Source organism: Tenebrio molitor, chromosome 6 (assembly GCF_963966145.1).
Source record: "Tenebrio molitor chromosome 6, icTenMoli1.1, whole genome shotgun sequence".
Lineage (NCBI taxonomy): Eukaryota > Metazoa > Arthropoda > Insecta > Coleoptera > Tenebrionidae > Tenebrio > Tenebrio molitor.
The window spans coordinates 11284895-11300121 of NC_091051.1; the positions used below are offsets into that span (position 1 = coordinate 11284895).

Below are 15227 nucleotides of genomic sequence, written 5' to 3' on the forward strand. Positions count from 1 at the left end.
ATTTTGTTCTATCTGCTATAGTTTTCGATTCGGAAATTAATTAATGTCCAAAATATAAGTTTCAAAATTAAAAAATATAAATATCTATAAATAATTTCAACATTTGCCTGGGTATTTCTTTCGGTAGAAATGTATAATAGGTTCTAATGAACCGATTTGTCTACTCATGATTTTTTTTTAAATACATCCGCACCAAGCTGCTCTTCAAAAGACAAAAAATACTAATAAGAATTTCGAATAATGAAAACCCTATTAAAGCTTTTCGAAAAGACACACGTCAATATTTCAATATCAGTAAAGTAAATTCGGTATTGACAAACTAAAACAAGAAATTGAAAGAACGTCCAAAATGCACATTTTCGAAACTATAAACTTCCAAAACCAGTGCATAATTTAGGATTCTGAAGAAGATTTATTAAGTGTCCTCCGCGGTCTCCCGATTTCAGCCCGTTAGATATTCGTGGGGTTATATTAAATGCAGTCAGCTACAACTGAGCAACAGAAATAATCAGAAGCTCTCCAAAATGTTTGATAAGTTCTAAAAATGCTTAACGTCTGTTTGAACATTTGCTTTGATTGTTTGTTCTTTTTTTGGGTTTCAGTTTTGGAATTGTTACCACCGGCCCTCTGGAGGGATCGAATTGTCGAATCTATTTCGGGGCCAGTATTGATCTGTGGACCGACGCCTTTTCCACGCCGGAGTGACTCTGGAAAGAGTCGATTGGGTCTCGCCTCTCGATGCACGTTGTCTCGAAGAACAGCATCGTCTTTTTGTCCACCTCGCTTTTACGAAGCCGCAGTTTTTTTTTTTTTTGTAGAAGAAGTGGAGAGGAGTGAACGAAACGGACACGTTTGCAGCGTAAACGAAACTGAACGAATTTTGGCCGACGTTACCTATTGGTTGGGACCAAACGCTGGACGAACGGAGCCCGCTCATTGGCCGACCACGGGGAAGATGCCCCCCATGGACATAAGTGTCCGAAAATGGCGCTTGCGGTTAAGTAATGATACTCAGAAGGGCGAGTCGTTTAAAGTGTAGTTTACACTATCTGAGTTATCGTAAGACTTTTCTTACGAGATCTCTTATGATTTCTCATAGGATATAACAATTTGGTCATATCTGGTTATATTTAAATGTGTGCTTTCACACTGTCTGATCTCTCATCTGATAAGTAGGCAACAAGGCAACAGGCCAGAGATCAGAGTGAATCAGAGTGCTAGTGAATGATTGGCGAACGTCTTCTCCCACCCTCAACCGACCCATTTTTCATATGATTTCTCGGATGAAATTAGGAACCGTCCTAATCTGTTTGTTTCGCTATGAGTTCTCGAACCAAACCAACTCGCATAAGAAATCGCACTGTGTAAACATTGAAATATCAGCTTATGATAAATCTTATGAGAAATCGTACGAGAAAGCACATAGTGTAAACTTCACTTAAGTAATACCATCTTTTATGTTTTACGACTCGGCAGAAGAACAAAACACCAGATACCAGGACTTGTTTGTACGAAAAATGTCCTGAACATTTTCTTCTCTCTAGCTTCATTTTCGTAGAGTTTCAAGTTAAATTCGAATTCACAAATTGAACTTAGGATTATCTACAATAGAACCTACAGAATGATCTAGGTATCGCTGATATTGTTGAATGGTTGTTGAATGAATATTTTCTCTTCTAGTACCACAAACATATGGTAGAGATGGAATTTGCTAATATGCTTCGAAAATTACACTGGTCAGTTATACCGGTCTGCATTCTAATATGCATCTTATGAACTTAAAAAGAGGATCTAGCTGCTGGGGGTGGGGCTGTCGACATCAAGAATTTACGGCCAAAGAGTGGGGACAGGATTTTATATACAGAATAAGTTCGATACTAAAATAATGTGTGAACATGTCGACAATAATATAAAATAAAAATATGCAAAAAAATTAAATAAAACTGACGTTTCCAGCTCTAAGCGAAAATGAAATACATACGTCATACTTTTAATAATAAAAAAAATGTACAGTTTGAAACTTTTAAAGCAACATGGTAAACTGAAGTTTACCGCAGTAGCATTTGTTTTGCTCTAAAATTGTATTGTATGAACCTTGAGATGTTTACTTCTGCGTTTAACCATTCAAATCAACGAATCAGGTCAGTTACATTTCCTCGTTTGCAATTCTGAGACATACTTTATTAACTATTTTATAAATAATTAATTCTTCATTTACTGAACTCTGTGGGAATATCAGAATTATTATTTATACTGACAATTATTTTATTATGCAAATGGATCCAGTGTTACTATTAAATGCTATCAGAACCAAACACATTAATTTTTCATATAGCCAAAGACTAAAACTAAATATAGTTGTCCAACGATTCTTATGTGATATTGCATTAACTTCAATAATGACAGGATTATTATTTGACACCTCCTACTGATAAAACGGCCGCTCCGCTATACAGGGTGTAACACAAAAAAGGGCATTTGTTTTAACTGGTAATAGGACTCATCTGCTACAACTTTTCTAAATAATTTTTTTTCGAAAACAAATTCTAAAGGGTTTTAAAAATTAATCTAAATTTACTGAAGATTTGCTTACCCGCCTATGGAACGATTTTAATCTAACTATGTACATTTAATAACGAAACAAAACAAGGAGGTAACAAAAAACAAACGAAAGTGAAACCTTTTTATTCATGAAACGCAATTGTAACTTCTCATGACATTAAAAAAAAAAGCAATAATAAAAAAAAAACAAACGAAAGTGAAACCATTTTATTCATCAAGTACAAAACGAAGGGAATAAAAACATTCAGTTTTTACGATTCCTGTTTAAAAAACTGGAACGGAACGTCAAAATAAAGGGGGGACAGATGGCAATTCAATTTTGCAAATCCCAAGAAACATTGTTGTAATTGATGAGTACTATTAGCAGTTAAGATAAATGCCCTTTTTTCTGTTACATCCTGTATATGGACTTACTCGTACTTTCTGCTCTGTTTTTAAATGTAGACCCGGATTATAAAATCTTTTGCTTATTTAGGTTTATTAATAAAGTCTCTTGGAGACACGCCTAACATAAAAAAATAACAATTCGTAGAGCTCTGGGTAGACGTAATACATATTTTAGAAATAATTATTTGCTAATGTCAGTTAAAATGTAAAATAGAATAAAATCAGCATTAAAACAGATGTCGTAAAAATCGAACACATGTACATATATCTATAAATTACACCTGTGATTTATTCTGCTCAAAAAGCAGTAAATATGTTTTCGCAATAAAACACAAGTAAAATAAATATTTAGCAAAACTCGTTCTGGTGCAATGCTGGCGCAGAGATTGGACCGACCAGTGGTGGCGTTTTGTTAAAATTTGCAAATATAAATCGGGTGTGCGTCCGTGTCGGAGAACATTTATCATTGGATGTATGATGTTCTGTCATATTGCAAATAGAATGGTTAAACATGAAATACATACAAGCCAAACTTAAAACAGTGGACGGCTGTTTTGACTGTGCCAATATCAGAGTGAAATATACCACCCGCACCACGATAATTGATGTTAAAATAATGTCAACGTTATATACGACAAACAAGCCAGTTGAACGCTTCGAAAGCCGTCATAAATTTTGTTTTTGGCCGGAGCAGGACGAAATAAATAAGACGATTAACTGCTGTACTCTTGAGTTTAATAACTTTAATCAGATTAATACTGTTAGGTAAAGAAATTAGAAATTCTTAAGTGGCATAACAAAACAAGCCACCAGTAAACTATGGAACGACCCGTTTTATGGTTTAATCTAACCGCTAATACAACAAACTTTAATCATAAATCGTTTGCACACGTGTACTTTTGCAAGATTGCACGTGCGTTCGCATAATTATCTCAAAATCTTGATTAAGACCCCAGACGTCTATTGCTTTATTTAAACGCTTGTCCTCCGCATCCGTTTCTCGTCGAAGAGCTTATATTAATTTTAAAAATTTTAATAATTGGACTGTCGACTAATTAGGGCCCGACCCATTTAGAGAAAACCTCAAAAATTACATACATACAAACAAACAAAACCTGGGTTGTACAGGCGAGGCGTTGAAAAAATTAAACCATTTGGATCAGTGTAAAGTTTGAATTTCCCGCCGTTTGACACGAATGACATTTGTTTATGATATGATATGATATTTGCTTCGAGAATAGGAATCTTTAGATATTCAATTTTTAATGTAAAACATTGCAAAGAAAGAAAAAGAAAACAGAAATTTTTTTTGTAGGTTAGCTGCCAACATTAGAACTCGAATTACAACTGTCAATTTATACTTTAAAAAAACAAAACAATTGCATTCCTTGCTGCACTTGGATAACGTTCCTAATTTATTAAAAAAATAATATGAATTCAAAACTTGCAAAACTTTCATATAGATTTTTAGTTTTTCTTCTAAATAATATAAAACGCTCAGAGAAATAATTCAAACGTTTTAAATGGAATACTGGCTTATAATTTAAATATTAACAAGCGAATGTCAATAGCCATCCCGAAATTATTTATTTTTTTTTTTTTATGCCTTTTTATAACAGAATGGGATGGGATGTATATTTAATGAATTCTTCAGGACAGAAAGCGACGGAAAAGATGAGGTCATTCCAGTTTTGTCCAATAATCTGAGTTTACATAAGTTGTAATCAATAAAAACCAAAATAAAAATTGATTTTTTAAAATGTTTCAACCCGACTGAACTCTAACAAAGTTATATTTAATTAATAAAGAAGTAAAGAACGTTAGAGATATCAAGCTCAATTTTTTTAACAAGTGATCTAAGACTCTCCGCAAGCATTGCTTTTAGAATGAATCCAAAAACTTAATGGGCCTGACCTGGAGTGTACTTGGAGTGTCTTTTTTTGTCAGAAAAGTCGGTATTATGAACATATAGCCCATCAGTCTGTCCCCCAATAAGTGTTACTCATGATGTCATATTATTAAGAGTTCTAAAAATGTTGCTATAACATTTTTAATCTTTAGGTACACCAACCCTAAACTACTACTTGGTAAACAGATTCTAATTAACAAATGGGTAAATTAGCTTCATATTTTTTTACAGTCTGATTCGTTGTGCTGAATTATCTATAACTTAAATGTCATCGCCATTTGTCTAGTTCTGATTCCTTGTCATGACAATTCATACTTGAATTAATTTTCCATTTTGTATTATAATAGACTGCACCTTACCTGATATGAAAATTTCGCCCAGCAATGATGGTTTATAAAATTAATTTTATAACGTGAAAATGTTGGTGGAATAAAAAGCTCTGCCATTACACCAGAAATGATAGTTAAATAATTAGTACTTATGTATATTAAATCTCTTCCTGAAATGTTGTGCTATTTACTTTATATGTAATACAACATTTTAGTAATAGTTTAAAAAGCCTAATAATATATTTTATTAATGTTGAATATTTTTCATTCGAAGCATTTAATGTCTAATTTAAAACATACTGTGTTGCATAAAAATAAGACAACGGACGTTAATAATTTAAACAAATACAAAACAAAATCTAGTACTAAATAATGTATCCAAATTAGAAGTATTTATATTTATAAAAGAGAGAAAGAGAGTATCTGAAACATTCAACATACAACACCGATAAAGGAGAGCCAACTAACTTGATTTCTTAATTTAATTTTTAACTACATAGCATACTGTTATTACTGTTTCAAATTTAATTCAAAAATGTTTTCATTCTCAACACATTTAAAGTTTTCAAATGCATCAAAATCCGGCAAAATAATTACAACATACCAACAACTAACAACAACAGCAATTGATAAAAAAAATGTTTTATTCACTTTTGATTAAATAATTCTTAAAATTAAAAGAATTTTATTTTATAAATGAATTCGTATACTGTACGTTCACGTTTTATAAAATAGAGATGTTTACGACATTGTTATTCAAAAGAAATCTCTAAGTAAATTTTTATGACTTCAAATTGGAGCATCAGCAGTGCTTTTGCAACATAGAAAAGTTGTCTCTTTGTTTTTCACAGACTTCATTAAACTGACGACGACAAAAAATGAAAACGTTCCCTAATAAGAAATGAGTTTAGAATCCGTAAAATATATCGCTTCAAACAAAAACTGAGATCTATTGAATGAAATAAACTTTTCGTAGAATATTGAAAGGAGGCAACAAGTTGACATATTAAAACAAATTCAAGACTGAACATTACCCTTCACTCTGATACTTTTTATTCAATTATTTTAATTACGATTTTTTTACACTTCACCCCTATTTACTAGGTGTGACGTTCACCCTTCGGCTGGTGTTAATCTTGACAAAATTAACCGTCAATACGGTTCACCTCGTGATTTCGCCACATGTCTAGAAAATGAAGCCGACCTGGTAGATGACACCCACATTACGTGTGAAGGGGGTTTTTGGGTTCTCTGGTAATGTTACTTAATGTGAATCACCAGAGTGATTGCTGTAATTAAGGTTAACTTCCTATAGTCTAGTAGCGTAGGGGTACGTTACTGCCTACATCCCTGGAAGTAAAATCCTTACCGGATACCTGAACAAACGTGGGGCCAGCCACTAATTATTAAAACGGACTTATTACAGCGGGTCAGAAACAGTAAATCTGTCCCCATTGATCAGGTGTTCCGGGAGGGTAAATTACACCCAAATAAAACCAAGACATTACAAAACAGAAAGCGGGTGTTTAAATTTTTAAGAATGTACGAAGATTGGGCAGGTTTATCCCTAATCCCCGAAATCGCTAATTTATTTATAATTATTATCGACATTCAGTTTAAATTATGGGACCCGGCCTACGCTGGAACTAATTAATTTATTAGCGTGTTTAATAGTGAACTTGAACAGATTGGGACACTTTGCCATTATTTATTACCATTCTGTTAGGTATTGATTTCGTTTATCACCGCATTCTAATCAGTAATCGCTTCCCAATGACTTACTTAAATCCATCACAGGTACAATTTGGAATTCTTCACTCTTGTGTATAAATAATCGATATTTTTTCAACTTAAACATTTGAACAGTAGACACCAATTTAAAAACCTATAAAAATACTTTAGTAAAAAGTATCTCATGTCTGCCTTTCTACTTCATTAAGATTGGTTGGAGGAAGGTTGAGAGCATCAGAAATCAACTCAGCGTCCTTTTTAAATGTTGCAAAAGCTGAGGACGAAACCTGACTCATCGTGTCAGCTGTCACTTAGGAGGTCCATTAGAATATTCACTTTTTAAAATGAATTTTTACTGTCAGTACCCGCTTTCCCCAATAAAATCAAATGGACTCGCTGATGTCCAAAAATAAGAAAATGTGAGTATTTTTCTTTCCTTGTTCAGAAATTTCCTTAAAAAGTACCTATTTCTTCTGTTGATGCTGAAGTTATTATTGTAATTTATTTGTGGTTGTAAACACAAATTTGCAATTCAGAGATTTTATGACGATAATGGAAACTTTAGTACAACGGGGAAAACGACCCTTTTCAACAAGTGGAAAAAGAAAGTTACACTTCCGGTTTCTAACAATATTAATTGCTACAGTTACAACGAATGATACTAAAGAATTTTGAAAAAAACATTTTAAGCTAAATTTAAGAGAGGGGTTTACTACAAAGTAGTAGGCTTTGATAATTTGAGTGTTTGAATTTTAACGCAAAGTGATACCAACTATAAAGAACCGTCAAAATGACAGGTACAAGAGAGGTTAGGCTTATCAACCAAATCAGTTTGTAGTGGTTTTAAACCAATTACAACTCCTTAGAATAGTAAAATGTTTTGACCAGTTTTCGTTGAGTAAAAGCGACAAAAGTGGAGCTTATAAAGAAATATTTAATAATAATGAACCTTTTAGAGCTGGGATCATAAGCAACGTTGGGATAAGCAGAATAAGTGTAGGTTATGTTGAAGCTGTTAATTTTATTAAGCATTAAATAATTCCGTCCACCGTTAAATATATCATAACTTGGATAATAAAGCTTAAAATAATATAAATCCTAAGCGCAACGTTCAAGATATCCGCATTATAAGGTCTAATTAGACTGTAGCATAAATATTTAATGGTTCCTGGTTTTCTTTTGTTAGTTACCATCCGCCTCATCCCTCTTTTACAACCCAATTCGATAGTACTGAATAGGAATCTAATGTCAAGGGTTATTGATTGTGATGCTCCATCGGTGCCTTACAATATCCGACAAAGCTTTGTCATAACTAACCCCAAAACACTTTTAACAAATGCTTCATGCCCACGAAAGTTTCAATATGTACAAAACTCATAAAATCGTAAAATTGAAGATGATAGACTTGGATCATCTTGTTGTTGGATTCCTGATGTAGGTATCGGAGCGCCATCTGATTCAATCCGGTCGAATTAACTCCGGAGCTAAAGAAGATTACCGTATTCCGGAAAACAGGTACCGACACTTCTGTGTCAAGCATAAAAACTTCACTAAATAGATTGTGGCAATCTTTATCGTGCATGCATGAAACATAGATTTCTTGTTTTTATTCGTTGATCATTATTTACAAATCACTGCTCTGTTGCTTCATCTCATTTTTTTTTAGTAATTAAACACATATTTTATAATTTTCTGGACTTTGAACGCTCAATTTATTATTGGTCATATTCGATAAATATTTATGTATCGTTAGTAAAAATATCACATTCAAATATTCCACTACTCCAAAATTTATACAAGTTTATTGTCGTTGTGTTGATCAAATGAACGTTGTGTGATAATATGTACTTATAAAAAACTGTACAGAGCAAAGAGCAAATATGAATCATTTTGGATGTGGTTTACCGATGCTCTATAATAATCGTAACCATGTAGGATTTATGTATTAAATTTTCTACGTTACGAAATCAAGAAAATGATAAACGATAAGGTTGAACTTGTTGGGAATAATGGCTTTTGTTCAATTTCGAGCATCTTATCGAACTTTGATCGAAATTTGTTACTTGTACTTACCTATTTTCTCTTTTGTATTTGAACTTACAAGTACTCCTTGCACTCAAGGATGATTAAAAGGTCAACCGTATATCTGGTACTTTCGCTGGAAATTGCTGTTAGTTGATACATACTATAATGTATTTTTCATGACATTGTTATCAGCTAATTAAAGTACAAGAGCAGCTGTAGCTGCTTTAAAATCAAACAAAAATTTTCTTTCAGATTTCGTATAATTCACATAATGGATCATTAACCTAATTAACTCGTCTTTCCACATTTCTATAAATATTGCAAATAAAAGTCTTTAACGTATCGACCTCTGCTTATGAGAACTAATCAACAATTTACCATTGTTGTATCAGTTTTTAAAACGTTAATTAGTCAACCACAATGAAAACACAACACGAATTAAACTATTCTACGAGTATAATCTGCGACGACTTCAATTTGTTTCTTTCCGTTTCCTCTGTTTATTATTTATTTAAAATTACCACTTTAATAAAAATAATAAGATAAGTGTGGCGTAAAAGGTTAAAAAGTATATTCATCTTGATCACTTCTTCACCCATTATAGTATACCAGTCAGGGGATTTGCTTATCCGTGCAGATAAACTTTGTCAATTAAAGTTTCGCATAAATTCAGATTTATCAATTTACAACACAAAAAGATAAACTTTGAGTCCCAATTGTTAGTGTTTTGACATGCTTGTATTTAAATCGCAATTCACTTTGAGGCAAAACTCGTACAACTGCCATTTGATATTTGAATCGTTAATTCATTTTTGAGTTGTGCACCAAGGACTTATTTGAATATGTTAATTTTCATTTCTGTCTATTCATAGTCCCATAATAATAATCAACTTTAATTACCTGACGTAAGTATTTGACACGGAGTAATGAAGTAAGTTTGTTGTGGACAGTGTAACTATCAGTTAGATACTCGAAGCAGTTACAGCCCTTTCACAATGACGTTAACGTTACGTCGATGTTAAAACGTTAATGTTAACGTTAGATCTAATTTCATGTATTTTAGTATTTTTTTAAAATTATTTCCGTTGGCTAATGTTAGAATGTAACGTTAAGAATCCAGAACATTTCTGGGTCTAACGTTAACGCTAACAATATCATGTAACATTAACTTTCATCATAACGCCATTGTGAATGGTCTACACTGAAATACATGTAATTTTGAATTTCTAGATCTAACGTTAACATTAACGTTTTAACATCAACGTAACGTTAACGCCATTGTGAATGGGCCTTTAGATACTCGAAAGTGCACTACTAACACAATGATAATAATTACAATACACAACCACATTACATTTATAAACCAGAAAGTTGTTTAGAAAATGACAATTACAAATTATATTTTGATCGCACAGTTTTAACTGACATTCACATTCAGCATAACAGACCAGATATTATTATTTTAAATAAACAACAAGAGCAAGCATATCTTTTAGATATAGCTGTTCCAAATTCACACAATATAACATAGACATATAATACAAAAATTAATAAATATTTAGAACTCTCCGTTGCTATGAGAAATCTTTGGTGTTTAGAAAAAAATTTGATTTTACCATTTATAATTTCAGCAACAGGAATAGTACCGCAATCTCTTTTTAAAAATTTAAAAATTTTGGACTTAGAGAACACATTGGTGGTTGAAATTCAAAAAGGTATATTATTATACTCATGTCACATCGTGAGGAAATTCCTTAACATTGACACAGAACATAAAACACAAAAAAGTCAAAATGTGGAGGCGAGACGCCGGTAATTATGTTGATAAGCACTGCACTATTACTTGATAGTATTATCCGTAATAGTGTATGTACTCCGGCAAAATTGCCGTGCCGCCGGGTGGAGGTGGGATACAAGAACAATAATAAAAGTAGGTGCAATGAGGATATTCTTTCCATAGAAATTCGTAATCAGCAAGAAATAATAATTTTGTAGAGTGTAAGAAACCTTGACCGCAGGGGTTACCGTCCTTGACAGACACCATTTTGTGTCTACCATAATATAATATAACCACTATCAGCTTAAATCCCATTATTAATTATTTATTACATACTTATGGGTATCTGCGTCATCTGAACCAAAAACTTTGTTTTTTGTATTTTAAAAATATGCAAATTCTAAAATGGCATTGATTTATTTTTAGACAATATAAATTCAACCGCCTAGACTGTTAAAGATAATTGATTTGAGTCCTATGGATTTGTTACATAAATATAAAAATAAAAAAAACAAATGAGAACAATATGCAGTATTAAAAGTTATTTCCAATAAACGTAGACAGAGTTTTGCGAATACATTTTTATTTGTTGTTCAAATATCAAGAACGCTGTCAAAAGTAGTGACTGAACATGTTTCAAACAAGATTCACACACCAAAAATGTTACAAACTTAAAAGAAGTCTACTCTTTAATGCAGTAAAGTTTATAATTCCTTTTTTACTTTACGTAACACCATAACCAGAACAAGATGTATTTTTATAATTAATACAAAACGACTCGATTGGTGGGTGTGCTAGATACAAATAAAAAAAGGAAAATTATTGTATAATAATGTACTGTTTGAAATCTGGAAGAAAATTTGATAGTAATTTTAGTGTCGCTAGACATTTCAGACTTCAAATCATTTATTTAAAAAACAATGTGCTTGATGAGTCACTCTGTATAAATTCCAAGTTGGGTACACGGTTCAAGAGCCAATGCAAAATAGATATTCGTCCTCAAAGTTTTCACTTGATTATTTTAACAAGTGATAAAATAATAGTTAAATAAAATATTTCTCTCATTATGAGAGTCAATATAAGAACCATGTTTTTCATTTTTTTTTTTTTTGTGTTTTGGCAAAGTGCAATATATTATACAAGTCCAATTTAAAATTAATATTAAATACAGGGTGCCCCAAAATTCGTAGAAGAACTCAATGGGGAAATATCAATTTGTACTAAGAAAATTATGAAAAAATTGATAAATACGTTCTATATAAACTGCTCGAAAAAAGGTAGGGATATTGATATTATAATTTATAACTTATCCCAAGGAAGAGTAAAAGTTTGACATAAGTCAAAACTCATTACATGTGTAAAAACGTTTATTAAAAAACCATTTCAATAATTCTTTTTAAAAAAACTTACTGATGCATGTTGATAAAGTTAACTTAAATATTTAGCAATATCCCTAACTTTTTTCGAACAGTTTATTTTAATTTGAGGATATGGGGGCTTAAAAGGTGCACATTAGCAATTATTTACTGCATTATTTTCAGCATTTCCAACAAGTGATTTTATATCGGTTTTACCTCAAATAACATATGGCAACATGACCTTGATTGTTCTTTCTTATTTCCATGGATACAAAAAAATATATATATTTTTTTACATTTTTACTTGATATATTAATGAGTACTTAACAACGTACTGCTAATCTGTTCCGCGAATTTTGGGGAAATAGATAGGTATCCTAATGTCATACTTCGTTTGTTCGATACTATACAGGCTGTTTGATAAAAAAACGCCTCAACCCATAACTTTTTTATTTATTATCCGATTTCAATGAACAAAAAAACCGAAGATATGGTTTTTCATGCGCTACGAAGCAGCCGTAAAATATTTTTTTTTTGGCGTTATTTTCAGTAGCTTACGATAGTCAACTTTTTTTTTTTAAATGGACACATGTAGTTTTTTAGGCTCAGTCTGGTAAAGTTTTTTTTTTCTGAATCTAACGATGGATTAAAAATTATCGTTTGGTTCATAGCTGACTGAAAAAAAAACAATTTTTAATTGTGGTTCACTTTATTATGAAATTTTCAAGTGTGCCGTGAAAAACAATTAGGAAACAAATAGCAACAAATGTCAAGTGTGAGTTTGAAAATTTTCAGGTGCAATCTTGAAGAGTTTTATTATTATTTTCTTGGAAAACATAAATAATAATTTAAAAAAATATTTTTTTTTTAATTATAAGCCAGTCCTAGACTGCAACAAAATTTTTTTTATTATTTTTTCTATTAACTTTTTGTTTTTGACTAATTACGATTTTTATTACACTCGAACATAAAATAATAGTCAAATGGGTGCTATCCTGCATGACTGACAACGTTATTTTATACTTAAATAAAAAAAGTTTAAAAAAGCAGATCAAAACTTCTAAGCTGACGTTTAGATGACATTTATCGTACTTTGTATTCCGATTGTTTATCACGGCACTCTTAAAAATTTTATAATAAGCTGAACCACAAAAAAATGTTTTTTTTTTTTCAGTTAGCTATGAACCAAATGATAACTTTCAATACATCATTAGATCCAGAAAAAAAAACCTTATCAGACCAAGCCTAAAAAACTACATGTGTCCATTTGAAAAAAAAAGTTGACTATCGTTAGCTATTGAAGATAACACCAAAAAAAAAACATTTTATGGCTGCTTTGTAGCGCTTGAAAAACCATATGTTTGATTTTTTTGTTCATTGAAATCGGGTAATAAATAACAAAGTTATGGGTTGAGGCGTTTTTCATCAAACAGCCTGTATTTTATAAATGTGCAATCTTATACAGGCTGTTTGAAAACTGCAGCCAAAACTTTACAGAACATGATAAAATATATACTGAATAATAAATCGTTCAAAAAAAAGTTTTTTGTTCGACACTGTCAGAATTTGAGAATTTTCTCCTGTGTGAACGGATTTTGATAAATGTCACAACATGTCAAAATGAAAAGTCAAACTAATTTTAAAGATCTTAAGCGATTTGGAGCCTTTAAGGGGCTCGTCGAACAAAAAAAACGTTAAATAAACTATTTTGTATGTCTTCAGAAGATAAAGAGTTACAAAGGCTGGAACAAAGAGATCATCTATTAAACACTCTATGTGTGTATGTGTGTTCATATTATTTTAAGATGGACACATGGACATAACTGACATTAAAAAAAAATAGTTTTTCTTCTTTTACCAGGCTTTCTAAATGCTCCTTTTATTATTTTTTTTATTTACATTTGGCAACATCGATTTACTTTAAAATTTGCAATGTATAGATCGTTACTATGTATAACTGTACAGTATAATAAAATGGTTGCTGTGATTACTGTTGCTTATTATTATCATATTCAGAACATTTTCTGTACAATGTTTATAGTAATTTAAACCTCTGTAAAACCATACAGACGCATAAAAAAGAACGTTTGATTACGATTTTGCGTATGGGAAATTGCTGTGTAACATTTTTTGGCGGCCATCCAAAAGTGAACGATAGCTTGCGAAAATTTCCGTATTTTTCGTTAGATTAAATCAGACTGTATTCATTGGCGTTCGTGCGGCAGGCGTTACTATTTTAATAATAAAAAGTTGTAATAATAAAAATGAGACTGAGAAGTAATTAATACATTATTAAAGTGAAAGTAAACTTTAGTAAAGAAACCTTTCCAACACCTATTCGCATTGGCCTCTCAAGCCTGTTTTCTTGCCAACCCCTCTTTATATTGAAGATGCAAGTCTTACTGCAATGTAATTCTTTCGCCACAGCAGCTAACGACCAATTTTCTTCTAGCTTTGCAATAGCCCTAGCTGTCTGCATCGGAGAGAGTTGTGGCATTTAAAAAAAATAGTTTCAATAAATTTTTTATCGCTAGTGTCAAACTTTGACATTTTAGGACGCCTATGATTTAAAGTAAATATCAAACTATAAAAAAAAACGTTCACTTTTGGATGGCCGCGATAGTACATACATATTTGAATCTAAATTTCAAAATTGTTGTGTACCGATATTTTTGCAAAAAAAATCTTAAAGCACAACATGAAACAAAGCCAAGTTCAAAGACGAATCATAATCAGTGATATTTATTTTCCGGTTTTAACATTGCGATACTTTAATTCTGAGTGATTTTATAAAAGTTACCACGATTACGTCAATGGTTGCAAATTAAAACATTATAGAAAAAAAAATCGTCCTATGCACGTCCAAATTATTCTTACATCACTGTAACAAATCCTTGGACTTAGAAGTCTCTCTTATTAGTAATTAATTTGTAGGTAATGGTGTTGCAAAAAAGTAGAGTTCGTAAAGTGTGGAAAAACACATTGTTTTAATACATAATACATACGTTTATTGCAAATAGACGAATTAGAAAACTGCATCTGTGCACATTTTCAAACATGTCAAATGGCGAAACATCCACTATCGACATTTTATGACAATGCGAGTCGAGCACTGCGAGAATGGACTTTAAACGCGGTCCAATCTGTTT

The 15227-nt window shown here is 31.6% G+C and overlaps 1 protein-coding gene across 1 annotated transcript in view; it reads right to left on the bottom strand.

Annotated features, from left to right (window-relative positions):
- The window catches only part of LOC138132955 (cell adhesion molecule 2-like), a 199196-nt gene extending 183969 nt beyond the window's left edge, over nucleotides 1-15227 (bottom strand). Inside the window, exon 1 of the mRNA XM_069050702.1 lies at nucleotides 15084-15227. The gene's annotated coding sequence lies outside the window, so the exon portion shown is untranslated. The remainder of the gene's footprint in view (nucleotides 1-15083) is intronic.